At 40.8% G+C, this 18,831-nt stretch overlaps 1 long non-coding RNA gene across 5 annotated transcripts in view; it reads left to right on the top strand.

Annotated features, from left to right (window-relative positions):
- Positions 1-380: 380 nt before the first annotated feature.
- Positions 381-18,831, top strand: part of LOC122469263 — a 55,746-nt gene continuing 37,295 nt past the window's right edge. The window contains exons 1-3 of one of the 5 annotated variants that reach the window (XR_006293426.1): positions 388-792; positions 1,079-1,164; positions 3,430-3,611. This is a non-coding gene — a long non-coding RNA (uncharacterized LOC122469263). The other 4 variants (XR_006293423.1, XR_006293422.1, XR_006293424.1 and 1 more) reach the window with 4 other exon arrangements.

The following is an 18,831-nucleotide window of genomic DNA, read 5'->3' as shown; positions in this document are numbered from 1 at the left end:
GGTTACTGAAGGAGAAAACAGACACTCATAGGTGACTGGATTACAGGCCATCTGGCAGTAAAAGCACTACCACCGAAAGCTGAATGATAGCGAGATACTACACGGATTACCATTCGATCTAACCTTTCATAGCACTTAAAAATTTTTACTTTTGGGGCGCCTGGGTGGGGTCCGACTTCAGCCAGGTCACGATCTCGCGGTCCGGGAGTTCGAGCCCCGCGTCAGGCTCTGGGCTGATGGCTCAGAGCCTGGAGCTTGTTTCCGATTCTGTGTCTCCCTCTCTCTCTGCCCCTCCCCCGTTCATGCTCTGTCTCTCTCTGTCCCAAAAATAAAAAATAAAAAAAAAAATTTTTTTACTTTTTAAATGAAGCCGGCAAGCTCTCCATCCCACAAGTATCTACGGAGGCTATGTGCAAGGGAGTGTTCTAAGAATTAGCCTGGGGTATGTTAAGTATCCTTTCCAGATCAGTTTGAACGCGACAGCGAACCCAATTCCGGTCTCTAAATCCCAATTGCGGGCCAAGGCGCCGGAACCAAAGCGTTGCCGCCTCATTTCCGGGAGGAGGCGCCAGTTTGTGGCGAGGGATCGATTGCTTTTGCCTGGCGGGGGTCGGTCCGGAGAGGACGGCGAGCTCGGCGACTGCGGGCCAGCCTGGCGGTGTACGGCGTCCTCGTAGCGGGGGAGCCCGCGCTGCTGAGATCCGGGAGGCGCGCTGGGCCGGCGTCGGACGGCTCGGTCGTGTTTGCACACGCGCTGGTGCGAGGCCCCTGGTTGGTGATGGAGGTGGCGAGGTGAGAGCAGAGAGACGTGAGGAAGAGGTGGGCGGGCGGATGCAGGGAACGGGTGTCGCAGCGGGCGGAAGAGCCGGACCCTGGCGCTCGAGGGATGGTCCGGGGAGTGGGAGTTTTAAGGCAGCCCGCGTCGAGGGCGACCCTTGCCGGAGGTAACAAAATTAACGTACGTCAGAGCCGGATTTTAACCCCGGTGTGGGTACTTCCAAGCCAGCGGACTGCGGTCACGGGGGACTCGATGCGGTTGCTTAATAATTGTGCGATTTTCGGCCTCTCCCTGCGTCAGTCTCCTGGTTTGTGAAATGGACTTGATTCGTATTTCACGTAGCTGACCAAACGATGTATGAAGCGTTCAGCCCAACCTGGCAAATGGTAGGGATTCCCAAAGCGATGGCTGTGTTGTTCTTTGTGTCAGTACTGCTCACATGATACTCTTTTGTGTTCTGTGTTCCCTTCTACACCGAGTGCCCTGAGAATGAGGACTTTGTTCCATTGCTCCAGGGAGTGCAAGTTGACATTGGTATAACGATGGAACGATTAGGCCTTGGAACCAGTTAGACCTCAGTTGGAATCCACACCACTCCTTTGATTTGCTGCGTGACCTTGTGCAGGTTGTTTTCCGTGGCCACCTTGTCCATAAACACAATAATTTGGATAAAGCTGTGGGCGGCGAGGTAGGCCTTCCAATCGGAGTTAAGTCCAATTACACTAATTAGGCCGTGGACAAAGGCCATTTAATTGTAAACACAACATGGTGTGCGTTTGGGAAGGATTATAAAATTATAAAATCTTTGGTCGTGTGTCAAATATACTAATTAACCTGTTGGCATAGCTGGAGTCAGGCAGACAGAAAATATTAGATTGAGTGCTCATAAACGTAGCAAAATTACTGGAATGAACTCAAGTCATGCATCCACTTTTCCTTGTAGCAATGTTATGTAAAGAGCGGCATGTTATTACGTAAAGCCCATAATTACTATAACATCTTCAAGGTAGATTATATCCTCTGATAAATGTTGCTAATCTTTATGGAACAACATTCAGAAGAGGGTTTTAAAGTACCAGGGACACACTAATAATTTTCTCCTTTCCTTCTCAGATAATGCTCTTGAAAACATACGGATTTTGGTGCTTCAGCTTCTTCTCTGTTCCTCAGTTTCCCTTGCTGAGATCATCAGTGACCTGCTACTTTCTAAATCTAGTATTTTCTCATCTGTAGCCAACCTGTTAGCTGCATTAGTTCAGTCTGCAACCTTAATTCCTTTTTGCTGTGTAGGAAAATATATGCACAATTTCCAGTGATTAGAATGTGGATATCTTTGGGAGTGGTGGGGGATCATCCTTCTTACCACAAGAATATTTTTATTGTTTTGGGGAAGTCCTATCTAAGTGTGACAGGAAAAAAGGTGGAAATATCTCACAAATAAGGATCAACATTATCATCATAATCTTCCATTAAAAAAATAAGACATCTTAAATATGTTTGAAAAGCAAATGATAAGCTTTTACATATATATCATCATATACATCATCTCACTAAAATAGTTAAGGAGCACCCGGGTGGCTCAGTCAGTTGAGCGTCTGACTTCGGCTCAGGTCATGAACTAGCAGTTAATGGGTTCGAGTCCCATGTTGGGCTCTGTGCTGACAGCTCAGAGCCTGGAGCCTACTTCCGATTCTGTGTCTCCCCCTCTCTCTCTCTCTCTGCCCCTCCCCTGCTCGCACTCTCTCTCTCTCAAAAATAAATAAACATTTAAAAAAACCTTTTTAAATTGTTAAATAATGAGATAAAACTTATCCACAAGGTACCACTGGACACTTAAATTCTCTTCAAACTTAATGAAATATGAGTCAGTGAGAATTTAAATAGTATTTTCTATGTGTTGGATTGTCAAAGATTAAAACATTTGATAATGTATAATTAGTGAAATGATTAGTGAAGATGTCTACAAATATGCGCATTCACTGTTGGTATTAATAAATTTGAGATGAATTTGATACATTTATCAAAATTTAAAATGGGTATGCCTTTTGACCTCACATTTCCGCCTCTGCAAAGTAAATATTTATCAGATGTTCTTTACCCTGTTATTTGTAATTTTGAAGAAACGAAAAAAGGAGGTAGTTTATTTATCTAAAAGAAAGCTTTGGCCTTTGTTTATTTATATCTATGTGTTAGGATGATATCACTTTAAAAATATATGGGGAGAGGGCTTCTAGTTCTGACCAAGACGGAGCGTGAGTGTCCCCTAGTACTCCCTCTGAACAACTAAAATCCCTGGACATAATATAGCAGACAATTATAGAAGGACTTTAAACGGGAAAAGAAGATGCCAGACTGCCTAGGAACCTCCTAAAACTCAGTTAAGCAATGAGATGAAGTGGTCTCCTGGCTTTGGGATAACGGATATTTCCCTCATATCTTATTGCTCACAGATCTTTTGGCAAATAGCGAAGTGTATTAAAAAAAAAAAAAAAGTCCTTGGGGTGCCTGGGTGGCTCAGTCGGTTGAGTGTCTTACTCTTGATTTTGGCTCAGGCCATGATCTCAGGGTCAAGCCCCATGTCGGGCCTCCCTAAGCATGGAGCCTACGACTCCATGAGATTCATATTCTCTCTCTCTCTCTTTGTCTCTCAGCAACAACAACAAAAAGGAGTTCTTTATGGCGAAGTCAGACCATCCTAGGCCTCTTGAGAGTTACTCCTTCCTTTTTGGAATGAATGCCCTGTGGGCAGGATGGCTGAAAACCAGAGGATAGTCCCTGCAGAGTCCTGTGCTTCTGAAGAAACACTCTTATTATGAAAGCTGTATCGAAGCAGGTGAGAAATATAATAATTTTTATTAACAAGTCTAATCTACCTGAAAGGCACTGACATAGAGGTTGTTGGGACCCTTGGCTCACATAGCAGTTTCTGAAGAAATCCTTTTGTTATTATTTATTTTTATTTTTATTTTTTGAAGAAATCCTTTTGAAAAGCAGTGGAATTTAAATTGCTCAGACCATAGTAAGGGGTATGGGGACTTTGGAAAAGAAGAATATGTGAAACAGATCATGGTCTTCTCAAGCAGGGCATTACAGGGCAAGGAAGAGGAGGGCTGGGGTGGTCACAGTGGAATCTCTCTTTCTGGGTCCTTTTATTCATTTGTATCATCTGCTCAGTCTTTGGAAATGGTATAATTCACTTTGGCATCAGTAAACCTCTACTTTCCAGTTCTACAGGATTTCTAGCTCAGTGTTTGAAAAGAGATCGAATTCCTTGTCAATTCCTTGACAAAGCCAGGTTTCTCCAAAACGTCATGCCCTTGTCTTGCCTTCCCTTCCTCAGCTTTCCCCACTCTCTATTTCCATCCATTTCCCTGTGGGTCTTCCTGTTTAGCAGCAGCAACACTGTAATACCAGTGCCCAGAATCCAGTGTTGGTGAGTGAGATCTGTGATACAGTCTGCAGTGCCTGGGCCTGTCAGCAGCAACGCCCATATCTGCCCTGGACCATCTGTGGAGCCAGGTTTGTTCTGGCCTCAGAGTGACTGTGGTTGGCTCTCTGACCTTCCCAGGTTGTGCGAGCAGCTTAGATCACTAAGAATCTGTTTCACACTTGAAAACAGTAACCTAGACTGATATAAACGTTTATAAAGCATCTGCTAGCTGATTTTACAGGAATTTACAGTGGAGTGGGGGAAAACCAACAGCTAAAGAAATAACTACAGGGCTTCCACAGTCAATAGTGATAGACCAGGTAATTCAGATCAAACTCTGAGAAAACCAGAAAATCTAGGTCGATTTTACAATAGAAAATCTACTTGAGGCATACAAGATATAATAAGATAAAGGATTATCAGGCTGTGAATGGAGAGAAGAAAGGAATCCAGAGAGCTGAGTATGGAATTTGGTGTTGTTTTTCCCCTGGGAGTATTTCTGCCATAGGCTGAATATTCGTATCTCCCCCCCAAATTCACGTTGAAACCTAATCCTCACGTGATCATGGTCTTTGGAGGTGGGCCCTTTGGGAGGTGGTTAGGTCATGAGGGTGGAGCCCTCATGAATGGGATCAGTGCCCTTATAAAAGCCCCACAGGGGCGCCTGGGTGGCTCAGTCGGTTAAGCGTCCGACTTTGGCTCAGGTCATGATCTCGCAGTTGGTGGGTTCGAGCCCTGGGTTGGGTTCTGTATGGACAGTTCAGAGCCTGGAGCCTGCTTCAGATTCTGTGTGTGTGTCTCTCTCTCTCTTTCTGTCTCTCTCTGCCCCTCTCCCGCTCATACTCTGACTCTCTCTCTCTCATAAATAATAAATATATGTTAAAAAAATTAAATAAAAAATTTAAAAAACATTATTTCAGGGTGCCTGTGTGGCTCAGTCAGCTAAGCATCTGACTCTACGCTGACAGCACAGAGCCTGCTTGGGATTCTCTGTCTCCCTCTTTCTCTGCCCCTCGCTCACGCTTTCTCTTTCAAAAATAAATAAACTTACACACACACACACACACACACACACACACACACACGCACACACATATTATCTCAGTCCCTGAATTTGGATCAAGGTATTTTGGATTACTGTTGCCTCTAGCCACTGGCGGGAAAAGAAAAAGTGAAATTCTTTCTGGAGAATGTTAACACTGTTAGGTCACAGATTAATTCTAATTTTGGAAATGTAATGTTAGATAAAATCTGAAAAGAAATAACTAGGCACACAAAGAGACAAGGTAACATGTAACATAAACAAGAACCAGCAGAAACAACAAATATTAGGTTCATGAGGACTCTAGCTGTTGGAGTTACCAGCCAGAGACTTAGAAAACTGTGTGAATAGATTTAAGATGATAAAAGTCAAGATTTTTAATTTTGGCAGAGAACTGGAACTATCAAAGACGTAGTAGATTTGAAAAAGAGCCAAAAGATACCGTAATACGAAAAAATAATAACAAATACTTAAAACTTAGTGGGCAAAATAATGAGAAGCAAAGCACAACTGAACAGAGATTTACCGAACTGAAAGAAAGTTCTGAAAAAAATATCCTGAATAAAACATGGAGACCCAAAATGATGAAAAATAGTGGTGAGAAGGTAAAATACAAAGAGGATGCCACGAGAATGTCTAATCTACATATAACTGTTAAAGGCGAGTGGAAGGAGCGGAAGAATGAGTCTCGCAGACAACAGAGAGTGAACAAAGCGATGGAGTTTATCGAGGGAAAGTATAAAGCTCTCGAGAGTGAGAGAGGTCCTGACTGGGTAGCCGTCAAGGATTTTTGTCCCTGACCTTATCAGAGAGTTTGTGAGGCTCCACTCATGGCGCCTAGCCCAGGCAGGTCTGGAATATGCCGCTTCTTCAGCCTCCCACTTTGCACCTGCAGTCTGCCTCCCCGAGGCTCCCTTATCTCTCCTCGCTTAATGTTAACCCTTTCCCTGTTAATAACCGAAGTTCTGGAAAGCAAGTCCAAAATGAGTGGGGCAGAAGCTGCGTTTGAAAAAACTAATGGTTAAGAATTTGCCAAATCTCATGAAAGACATCAAGCGGCAAATTCAAGAATTGTTACAAACTACATACAGGATAGTAATAGCAGTAATAGTCGTAAGTGCGTATCACAAACAATTTGCTGAAAACCAATGATAAGGAAAATAACTATAAAAACAGTGAGGGAATATCTTTAGGTTGTCTAGCTACCAATAGTACTAAAAATGGAGGGGAAAATTTTTCTTCTGATGCCAGATTATAAGAAAACCTACAACAAATGTCAGGCTTAATGGCGAAATGTTGCAGCCATTCCCTTTGAGGTTAGATCAAGGATTCCCACACTATCCCTACCGCTTATATTCAACAATGTACTGGAAGTCCTAGCCAATCCAGGAAAGCAAGAAAATGAAAATAATCGTTAAAAGATCGGAAAGGAAATTTTAAATGTCATTATTTGAATGTGATTGTGTGAAAAAATCCCAAAAGCTCCACAAATGAGTTTTGAGAATTAACGAGTTTAACAAGTTTGCATTTCAAGATCAAAAGACAAAAATCAATTGTATTTCTATATACCAGGGTAACAAAATGAAAGTTAGTTTTAGAAACAATACCATATATATTAGCATAAAAATACCCAGTATTTTGCATCAAATAAAAGGCATTCAAGAACTAAAATAGAAAATATTATTGAGGCTAAAAAGTGACCTAAAATAAATGTATGATGTACCTACCATTTCATGGATTATAGGATTCGAAATCATACAGATATCTCAATCCAGCATGATCTATAAATTCAATGTACACTGGTGACATTCCCAGCAACTATTTTGTGAAATTTGAGAAGATGATTCTAAAGTTTATGATGGAAATTCAAAGGGCTGAGATTTGCCCAAGACGGTAATTAAGGTATATGTGCAAGGATAGACAAATAGCCAAGGTCAAAAAATAATGCAGATTATAGGGAGAAGACCCATACATATCAATACCTGATTTATGAAAACAATTAAAAACATAGAGCACAAGGTAAAGGAAGAACTTCTAGGTATATACTGCTAGGACAAAGAAATGTGCACGTGCCAAAAAAAAAAAAAAAAAAGATTCCTATCCTATTACCACATAAAATCAGTATTTCATTAGCTATACATCTCCATGTAAGGGATTATTAAAATTTAGGTAATATTAGATAATATATTAGTTAAGAGCAGAAAAATAATGTTTTAAGTGTATTTATTTTTGAGAGAGAGAGAGCACATATGTGAGGTGGAGAGAGGCAGAGAGAGAGAGAGAATCCCAAGCAAGCTTTGCACTGTCAGCACAGAGCCCTACATGGGGCTTGAACCCACAAACCGTGAGATTGAGACCTGAGCTGAAATCAAGAGTCCGGTGCTTAACTGGCTGAAACACCTAGGTGCCCCCAGAAAAACAATTATTAAATAGGATACAAAACAGTTTACTATAAAGGAAAATATTGATAAATTGGGTAATACCAAAATGAAGAACTTGGGTTTATCAAAAGATAACTTTAAGAAAGAGAAAAGACAAGCTTTAAACTGGGAGAAGATATTTGCTATACATAAAGTCAATAAAGGGCTTGTGTCCATAATATAAAATGGACTTATGAATTATGAATCAAAAGTAGAAGGACAAAGCTTTCACAAAGGAGGATATCCAAATTGCCAATACAAATGTGAAAAGGGCTCAGCCTCATTAATCAGAGAAAGAAATGCAAATTAAAACCACAATGAGATACCACTACACATGTAGCAGAATCGCTAAAATATTTTTTTAAAAGAGGAAAATGGTAGGAATTGGCAAGGATGTGGAATAACTAAAAATCTCACACACTGCTGATGGGGTATAAATTGGCACAATCAATTTGGAAACAGAAACGTGTGCCTGTGCATCAAGATACGTGAATGAGGTTGTTCATCACCGCATACTTCATAGCAGTAAAAAACTGGCATCAGCCAAAAACTCTATTATCAGTAGAATGAAAAACACATGAGGAAGGGTGAGGATGCTGAGGCATATAGAGCTGGAGTAGAACATGAAACTAACCAGATAGGATGACAGATTAGAAGTGGCATTGACAAAGAACGTGAAACTTCAGTGAGTGAGGTTCCAAGATTTCTGAGTTGTGCTGGTCACCAGTATGGGGGAAATAGAAGACAGAACAGGTTGATCTCATTTTGTTGGTTTAACAAACATTACTGAGCACCATTTATATCCTAGGTACTCTGCTAACTGTGAGTAAGAGTGCACAGTCAGCTGAGTCTTCATTTGAGCTTTACAATGGCCTTTTGAATCCAGACAGTCATTTACATCTGACAGATGGGCTTTTGTGGCTCTGAAATGTCCTCCTAGTTGATGGTGAATCTGAGACTCAACTCAAGCCTTTTTGCCTCAGCGCTTTTTCTTCTCCTCAGCCAAATGAGGAGAGGATGTGGATGGGAACAGTGTGTGAGGCCTCTGAGGAGCACATTTCCCCACCCCAGAGGTGCTTGTAACAGCCAGATACTCAAAGCTCATGAACAAGCTTATGTTCACTGGAGGCAAGCCAGGGCAGGGTGACCAGCCAGCTCTCCTGTTTCTCAGACTTCTGTAGCAACCATCAACTTCTCTTATTGCTCCTCCTGGCCTGGTTCATTTCATCCAAGTGTTTTCCATCAATTATTTGGATGGCTATTGAGTCGTGGGCACTGAGCAAATTATCAGAAACACACACACACACACACACACACACACACCCAGACACATTGTATGCCTTCAAGGAACTCTCAAATTCTAATCTGTGGATAAAGGCAGATCTATAGGCCAGTGAGTGAAACGGAGGGTTTGGGGGCTTTGAGAGTCATAAGGGCATGACATAGGCAGCACAGAGGAGGAAGTGATCAGTTCTGGGAATTTAACCTTGAAAAGGGGTAGTGTTACTTTCAGGACAACTGAGCAGATACTCAGGAAAGATAACAGGTCTAACTAAGCCACAGAGCCACCACAGTCTGTTGTGTTAGAGGAAACTTTCTGAGGTCTTGGTATTTGCATGTTTGTATTAGTAAGCAGCCGATTATGTTGAAATATAAGGCAAGATCAATATTCTTAAGAAGGTGGAAGTATGAAGAGGATAGAAGACAAATGAGTATATGCTTCAAAGGAGGCTTGGTAAAAAAATCAGAGTAAAACCAAAACCCATACAGGTTTTATCCCGAAATGGCATCATACATAGAACGCAAGGGAAGAAAATTTTTCAAGAAGACAGTATCCACCTGTGCCAGATGCTTGGGACTTTATGTGAGAAGAGAATAGAGAACTGATTATCGAGTTTGGCCATGTGAAGGTTGTCAGGGTTTACGAAAGTCATTTCCGAGGAGGAATAGAGATAAGGGTGAGTTAGAGTGGATTGAAGAGAGAATGGGAAGTAAGGAAGTGAAACAGCTAATGTGGAAAACTTCTGAGAAGTATTTTGCAGTTAAGGGAGGTAGAAAATGGAGTGGTAATTAGAGAAGACTAAGTTGGTTAAGGTCATAAACCTTTTTCACATTGGCAGTGGAAACCCTTGAAGATTTCAGAATCAGAAAATTCACTAAACGTGTAGGGCAAAAGGGGCAGTAATAACTTGGAGAAGGTGAAGTTGAGAGACTGGTGAGCAGATGGTCCAGGAATAAGGGGATAAGGATATGAACCTGGGTGGTGGCCACCAGGATAGAAATTAACAAACAGGAATGAAAGCTGTCTTAGAAAAATGGTGATCTTTGCTGAAAGATTTTCAGCAAAATACCCAAGTCACTTGCTTGGAGACAAAAGTGTGGACATGAAAGGAATCTAAAAGGAAACTAACACCCAAGAAAGGAGTTAAGGCATATGTCTTACGTGGAAAGAAATGATATTAAATGTACGCACGTATATTTATACATTTATGCACCGGGAGCATACAGTGTACTGGAGGACACCGTGGTTAAGGGTCCTGGGTAGAGATCGTCTGAGAAATTTGTTCGGTTTGCTTCTTGGTCTTCAACAGCCCCATCTGGTAAATGGTAGGACCTTAGGCTTTCCTCAGTCATGTCCCTCAGGTGTTCCCAAAAGGACAGGGCCATGGTACACATTGTCAGAACTGGCCCTCTGTTCTGGGGGACATCAGTGTAGACTGCTGGGCTCATGGGGCCTTTGCTCTGCACTTCTGTCCGGTGGTCATCTTGAGTCTGTCTCCTCTCACCTTCCTCTGCACATCTGTGGTCCTCAGTCGGCCAACTCTTCCAACATTCCTGTTGCGGGGGAGCTGGCTTGTTACGCTCCAACTCTGGTTAGGATTTGGATACCTGCTCTCCATATTGCTGCCACCCAGAGCCAGTTTTGTTAGCTGCTGCTACAACCTTGGGCAAATTACTTAACTTCTCTGTGCTTTTGATGTCTCACTTAGGAAATGGTAAAAATATTACTGCTTACCTTATAGGTTTGCCTTGAGCATTATTAAATAAGTTACTATAGAACTCTTAAATATATTAGTGTATGTAGAGAGCTTAGGATACCACTTGGCCCATAAGTATTTTTACAATATTATAATTGTGCTCACCTGATACTGTAGATGAAACCAGATGTTTGGCCCTTCTTTCTTTCTGCCCAACAGAGCCCTACTCAAAAGTTTTATGGGTGTGTGTGGGTGTGTAGAACGCTGTACTAAAGATGGGGGAAATGGAGGGATTTGCATTTCATTTGTGCCCACAGCTTACAATTTCAGGGTATACAATTCTGTTCCTGAAAGCTTCTCAAACATTTCCTGTTTAAATTTACTCTCCTCTTGTTCTCTGCCCATCCCACATTTTTCATGGTTATAAATGCAGAGAAATTTAGCTATCTGTTCCTTCACCTTTAGCTCCACTGACCTGTGTTCTCAGGGTCTTATCATTCACTCCCAACCTGTTTATTAAGAATTTTCTTAAGCATGTATATTTCCTTCTGCGAGCATTCTTCATGCAGTAGATATAATTTGTAATGGTTCTCGTGTATTCCTTAGTATTGAAGTACGTTGAAAGCAATCTGATGAATTATTTTATCATTTGAGCCATCAATCTGGCCGTAGGTTTTCTGTAAGTCTACATTTTCACACCTTAGGGTACAAAAGTAATACAAGAAACTGTGAGCCCCTAAAGAGCATAGATTACTTCTTTTTCATCTTTATGTCTGCAGCTGTACCCAGTAGGTGTCTCAAAAATTGACGTACTTATAATTCATTGTCTATATCTTTTCAGTAGGAAGGAAATACTTTACTTGGGGAGAAGGCTTCAGGCTTGGTACTCCTTTGCAATTAGCGGGTTAAGAGTTGCAGAATTTCTTCACTACCATGGTGGTAAAGCAAATGATTCCTTTTGGGCTCAGCTCAGGTACCAGAGAGGCCCAGCTGATACTTATAATACTGCATAATCTCAAGAACTTTTAAACATCGTGAGCAATTCTCATTCTTTTCACTCCACAAGACTTGATATCTAAGTTTATGTTATAATAATTCCTCTTGCTACTGAGTTTCTTCTGTGGAATAGTAAAGAATTTAAATTTTCTTTTTTTTTTTTTATTTATTTTTGGGAGAGAGAGAGACAGAGCATGAACGGGGGAGGGGCAGAGAGAGAGGGAGACACAGAATCAGAAACAGGCTCCAGGCTCCGAGCCATCAGCCCAGAGCCCGACGCGGGGCTCGAACTCACGGACCGTGAGATCGTGACCTGGCTGAAGTCGGACGCTCAACCGACTGCGCCACCCAGGCGCCCCAAGAATTTAAATTTTCTACAAAGTTTGTTTGACCATAGTTATTCCTCTAGTGGGATATTCCTGGGAGAAGAATGGGAGAAGTGGTTTCTGGGAGAGGTAATATTCCTTCCAACACAGATCTATTACTTCCAAAATGGCAAATATCCCTTTTGTTTCCTTTGTTACAGTTGCAAATATCCCTTTTGTTTCCTTTGGTTACAGTTTTGTTTAAAATATTTTTGTTATAAAGAGTGTAACTCCATTTTTTAATGTTTAACTGACATCTTTTAAACCTCCCCTCTCCTTCTTCACCACCTGTCCCACACATGGACAAACCGATAAGAAAGCCAAAGTGATCTTTCCTTTGTGCCTGTGGAACGTCACAGCAGGCATGGGAACCCTTGTTCTAGTCACCTTTCCTAGTCACCATAAAAGCCTTACACCGATCTTTTCCTGCTCTCTCAAGCCATTTTTGGGCCTGCTTGGGAACCACCCTGTTCTCCCCAGAAAGCCTTATTATATGATTAATAAATCTTTTCATACCTTCTTGGTGTCTGTGTCCACGTTTCAATCAGATTTGAATTGGGGTCCATCCTGACCCTATAATGTGTATGCAACAATTTTATTAAATATTGAATTTAATGCATGTGAAGGAATGTTAATATGTTTAAAGTATAGAGGCAACAATTTAAAAAAGTTCTAGACCTACCACCCAACCAAGAAACAGAATAGCACCACTGTATTTGAAGTGCTTTACCTGATTTCATGACTTACCCTGCATAAACCAGTCCCCTACCTCCACTCATCACGGCATTTGAGATATTTGATGATTTATCACTCCCCTTATTTTTATATTTTAAGCACAGATGTAAGTTTTCCTAAAGTATATATTGTTTTATGTGTTTATTAACTCAATATAGATGAAATCATGTTGTATAAACTATTTGGGTACTTTTTCTGGTTAATGTTTAGAAGTTTTGATTCATAGAGCTGCATGCATTAATTTTCTCTAGTGTATGTCTATAGTGTGAATATATTACAAGTGACTTGTGGATTCTCTTCTTAGTGGACATTTGGATTTTCCCCCTTATCTTTTCCTTATGTATAAAATGCTGTGAACATTCTTCTACATAAACTCTGGTGAAAATGTGCAAATCTTTTCAGCAGGTGTACCTAGGAGTGGAATTTCTGCATCATACAATATCCACAGTTTTAGCTGTGGCTGATGAAGACAAATTGATTTCCAATTTCATATCTATTTGGTTTTTTAAAAAATGTATTTTATTTTTAAGTAATCTCTATACCCAATGTCGAGCTCGAACTCACAGCCTCAAGATTAAGAGTTGAATGCTATACAGGGGCGCCTGGGTGGCTCAGCCAGTTAAGCATCCGACTTCAGCTAAGGTCATGATCTCACGGTTCGTGGGTTCAAGCCCCGCATCAGGCTATGTGCTGATAGCTCAGAGCCTGGAGCCTGCTTCGGATTCTGTGTCTCCCTCTCTCTCTGCCCCTCCCCTGCTTGCTCTCTGTCTCTGTCTCTCTCTCAAAAATAAATAAACATTAAAAAAAATTGCATGCTATACAGACTGCGCCAGCCAGGCTCCATATCTAACTATTTGGATGAACAGTTTTTTCAGCACCATTTATCAAAAGGCTCTTAACCCACTGATCCATTTTTATCACTTCTGACATAAATCAAGCTTGCATATATATGTGGTCTGTTTCTAAGTTCTCTGTTCCCATTTGTCAGTCTGTTTTTGTCTGTTTCTGTACAGGTACCATTTGGGCTCATGAATATAGCTTAGTTATAAGCCTTGATATTTAATACAAGATTCCTACTTTATTCTTTTTCTTCATGAATGTCCTAACTATTCTTGGCCCTTTGTTTTTTCATAGGAATTTTAGAAACAGTTTATTGAGCCACCAACCAAGAAAACAAAATAAACAAAAACCAAAACTAGATTGAATTGAATCTATAAGTCAATTTGAAAACTGACTTGTTTGCAATATTGGGTGTGTATATATATATATATATATATATATATATATACATACATATATATATATACACACATAAACATAGCACATCTTCCTACCGGGTGAAGCCTTTTTCAATGTCCTTCAAGAAGGTAGTACAGTTTTCCTCTGGAAGGGCACACAACTTTTTGGTTAGATTTATTCCTAGCTACCTCATTTTTATATACTATTGTAGATGTAATCTTCTCTCTAAATTAGGCTTTATCTTTTAAAAGCTGGGTTTTGATGGCATATATAAAAGAACTTGAGTTGTATGTTTTGGTTTTGATTCCAAATACAGTCACCTCTCATTCCAGTTATTTATCTGTAAATTATTTTGATTTTTCCCCGCATCTCTGAATAACACTCCTGATTCTTCCTTTCCAGTTCTTGTAATTTTTAACTCTTTTTCTTGCCTTTAACTGGCTAGAACCTCCAGCGCAATGTTATATAGAAATGTCTTGTTCCTGATTGTAAAAAGGAAGGTGTCACCATTAAGGAAGTATGTAGGCTGTTTGTAGATGCCCTGCCTTGACTGATGATGGTGATCCTGGGAGTGTTCCTTAGTTGCCTAAAAATGAAATAACTGGGACTTGGGGATACGGCCTCTTCAGCTCAGCAGCAGGGGACAAACCTAAGCCTAACTTCACATAGGACTGGAGGCTTTCCTTCCTCAAGGTGCCTGAATCCAGTTTCCTTAAGATCATCAGTAGAAATGAAAACATATAACCTTGATACAAAGACTTGAACGTGAATATTCATAGCAGCATTTCTCACAGTAGCTGAAGAGTGGAAGGAATCTAAATATCCCTCAACTGGTAAATGGATAAACAAAATATGGTAGAGTCATACGATGGAATATAATTTGGCAATAAAAAGGAATGACGTACTGATGCATACTACAACGTGGATGAGCTACAAAATCATACTCAGTGAAAAAAGCCGGTCACAAAAGAACACATATTGTATGAATCCATTTATGTTAAATATCCAAAAAAGGCAAATCTAAAGAGAGAGAAAATAAATTGGTGGCTCTCTAGTGCTAGGAATGATAATTGGAGAATGGGTATAAATGGACCATGAGGGTTTTTTTTAGGGTAATGAAAATGTTCTAAAATGAGGTTGTGATGATGGTTTTGCAACTGGAAATATAATAAATTTAATTATACGTTGAAAATGAGTGACTTTTATGGATGTGAATTACATCTCAGTGAGGCTGCTTAAGAAAACAAACAATAAAGCAGCTGACAGTAATCTGACTGACTGGCATCTAAACCTAGACCACTTGGTGTCTAGGTCCTGACCGATTATTCCCTGCATACGAGGTTGCTCTGATTCTTGCCTGGAAAGAGGATAGTAAAGGGGCAGGAGATCATTGCAAACAGATCACTGAACAGCTGCCATCTACCCAGATTGCAGTGCAGATATCAGTCTGCCCTGGTCTTGGGCCACCACAGTGCCGATGTGATGGATTCATGAATGGAGTAGCCATGGCGGACAGATGAAGGCTCCGCCTGGGCACAGAAGCATGGCGTCCCTCATCAAAGCTGACCTTGCTACTGCTCCCACCCTCCCTGTCAACCACGGAGACGGATGCCGGACCCTTCTAGTGTGCGAATCTTTGAGGAGTCACTTAGTGATTACGTGAGACCCTTTCCACCCTGGAGAGGGCAGCAATTCATTTTGACTAAGATTGACATGTTTTCTAAGTGTGCGTTTACGTTTCCTGCCTGTTACCAACTTGGTCAGCGCCTCTATTCAAGGACTCACAGAGTATCTGATTTACTGACATGGGATCTCCCACATACTGGCACTTCAGATCAAAGGGCTCGATTTATGAAAAAAATGCGGTTCTGCAGTGGGTACATGTCTCTGTGATTCACTGATCCCACTACATCCCACATCATTGCTAAGCTGCTAGCCTGAAAAACCAATGGAATGGCCTCAAAGAAACACAGCCGAAGTAACAGTTTGAAGGTGATGTCTTACAAAGGTATTCCTTCAGGATACAGTATATGTATGTATTAAAGCAGAGGTTGGCGAACTGGTTCAGAGGCCAAATCGGGCTTGCTACTGTTTTACAAACATGATGTCATTGGAACACAACCACACTCATCATTTATATATTGTCTGTGGCTTCTGTTAGGCTACGTCGGCAGAGTTAAGTAGTCATGTCAGAGACTGTATGGTCCACAAAGTCTAAAATATGTACCGACTGGCACTTTAAAGAAAAGGTTTGCCATTTTCCCCTTAAATCAGTGATGGCTGTATGGTTCTGTGTTACTGCTGGGAACCAAGGACTGGGAAGGATGGCTCTGTTCCAGCAACCCACTTGGGAAACTTTTGCTTCCAGTTTCTGAAACTTTAGGGCTCTTCAGTTGAAGAACTAGAGGTCCTGGTTTCTAGAAAGGGAACACTTCCAATAAGGGAAACATTAATAGTTCCACTAAACTTAAGGTGTTGGCTGCCACTGGTCATTTTATGCTCATTGTGCCAGTAGACCAGCAAGAGGAGAAAAGAGTTACCATACTTGAAGGGGTAATTGAATTTGATATTCATGGGAAGGCAAGGTTACTGCTACATACTGGTAGCAGGGAAGATTTCTATGTAGCACTCATGTGAGCCACTGGGGTATCTCTTGGTAATCCAGACCTTGTAAATTGGCAAGCAGAGCTTAACTGTGGCCAGACAACAGCATGGTAACCAAAGTCTCAGACCCCTCAGGTAACAGTACCACACAGGAAGCCACCTAGACCAGCAGAAATGCAAGCACAGGGTGAGGGGAATGTAGACTGGCTAGTAAAGAAAGGAAATCATCCTTGTCAGTTCTGACCTCAGGACTGACGGCAGCTGGGGAGGCTATAGTTTATCCCACTAACTTCTCTTTTAAGTTTTCATAGAAATTGTAATCAACCAGAATCCTGGAGAAGTTGCCAAAGAATGGAGTGAACCTAATGTGTAAAGCAAGTGGACCTGAGTGGTTCAAGGGGTGGAGCACAGCAGACAGTGTTGGTGCTGTGTCCAGACGTCCTGAGTTTGCTTTCGTTGGCTTGGTGTACGCATTCTCCTCCAGCTGCTCCACGCGACGCTACTAATGCACTTGCAACATTTTCAAGAGGCTTGCCTTTGGTAGATTGGAACAACATCACCAGGAGGTGTCTGGAAGTTATGCATTACTTATCCCAGTTACAGCCTGCAAACAGTGACTGCCTAATGCCTGTTATGGAGATACAGAAACCTCACTCCCCTGCTAAGTTGGGAAAGACTGTGGTGTGCTGTGTGCATCAGAGCTCCTGGAGATGTGGGGCTGAGGCTAGACCCAGCTGAAACCACAGTCTTGCTTTGCTTCCGTTCGCTTCTGCTGCTGCCCCTCCTTCCTTACAGGTTTTCCCTTTTTCTTCTCTTACACGGTTATAAGTTTGGACCTTAAAAGATACTGTTGATATGCTGATTGGTCTAAAACAGGCATCCAGGGGCATGTGTTTGGCCCCAAATTTCTTATGTAATTATGTAATTTCTCTCTTAATAAAAAACTTGATTATATCTTTTGTGCCTTGTAAAGTTCTGTATTTTTCCCATAATGTCTAAGGTTGGAATGCTTATTAGTTCGTTACTTTTGAGCCTTTTGTGTTTCCTTAGGAACATACAATTATCCATTTTTCCCAAACTAAGACTTTAGCAGCATCTCGCAAATATTGACTACTCGCAAATATTGAATATGACATTCTTCATTATTTGGTTCTGAGAATTTTCTGATTTCTATTACCACATTTTTTGACCCACAAATGAATGTTAACATTTCTAAACACGTGCGAATAGTTTTACTCATCTGTTATTGGTTTGTGACTTAATTTCATTGTTGTTAAGTAAGTGTTCTGTGTGATACTAATTTTTGAAAATTTACTGACATTTGTATGCATGATCATGAATATTTTGTGCTTGGAAAGAATATATTCTACAGCTGTTGAGTGCAGTATTTTCTCTCTCTCTCTCTCTCTCTCTCTCTCTCTCTCTCTGCTTTCCATTTAACTTGTTAATTGTGTTGCTCAGATTCTTTATATCCGTATTTTTTGCTCTATTTAATTTATTATAAGAAATTAGTTAAAATCCTCCTCTATGATAGTGAAATTGTCTACATATTTTGAGACTATGTTATTAAGCCATAAAGTTTAGAATTGTTACATTTTTCTGATGAGACCTTTATCATTATGTGGTGATCATCTTTATCTCTAGAAATGCTTTTTGCTTTAAAGTCTATTTTGTATGGCATTAGTATAGCTACCCCAAGTTTCTTTAATATTTTCCTAGTCTCTTTTTCCCATGCTTTGACTTTCACACTTTTTCTGTCCTTGTGTTTTGTGAGGCACTTAGAAAGAGCAGAGGGTTGGATTATTTTTAATCCAGTGTGATAATCACTGACTTCAAATTGGATAGTCTAGACAATTTCCATTTATTGGGATAAGTTTTATATTTGGTATAGTAGATTATTATCAAAATTGTCCCTGACCCTTCCTAACAGCCCCTCCTTACAATCCCTGTCTCTTCTTAGCCTGTCCCTACTAAAGTATTATAACCCCATTGACATCTAAGTCTATTAAGATGCTTGGCCTTAATGATTTCTTTTGTGTTTTTGTTTTGTTTTTGTTTTTTACTAATTAGAAGTGAGTAGAAATAAATGTACTACTTCTCAGTAGAAGCTTGTATATACTGAGTCATTGTTGTTCTAACGAGTTGTTTTCTGCCACCATACCTGTGGCAGACTGAAGCCATTCCTTCAGTCTAGGTTCCAGATTGAATAGCTAAGGCCAACCAAAGACTGGCATGCAATGTGTG

Source organism: Prionailurus bengalensis, chromosome B3, assembly GCF_016509475.1.
Source record: "Prionailurus bengalensis isolate Pbe53 chromosome B3, Fcat_Pben_1.1_paternal_pri, whole genome shotgun sequence".
In the NCBI taxonomy this organism is placed as follows: Eukaryota; Metazoa; Chordata; class Mammalia; order Carnivora; family Felidae; genus Prionailurus; species Prionailurus bengalensis.
This window is presented reverse-complemented; position numbering and strand designations above follow the sequence as displayed.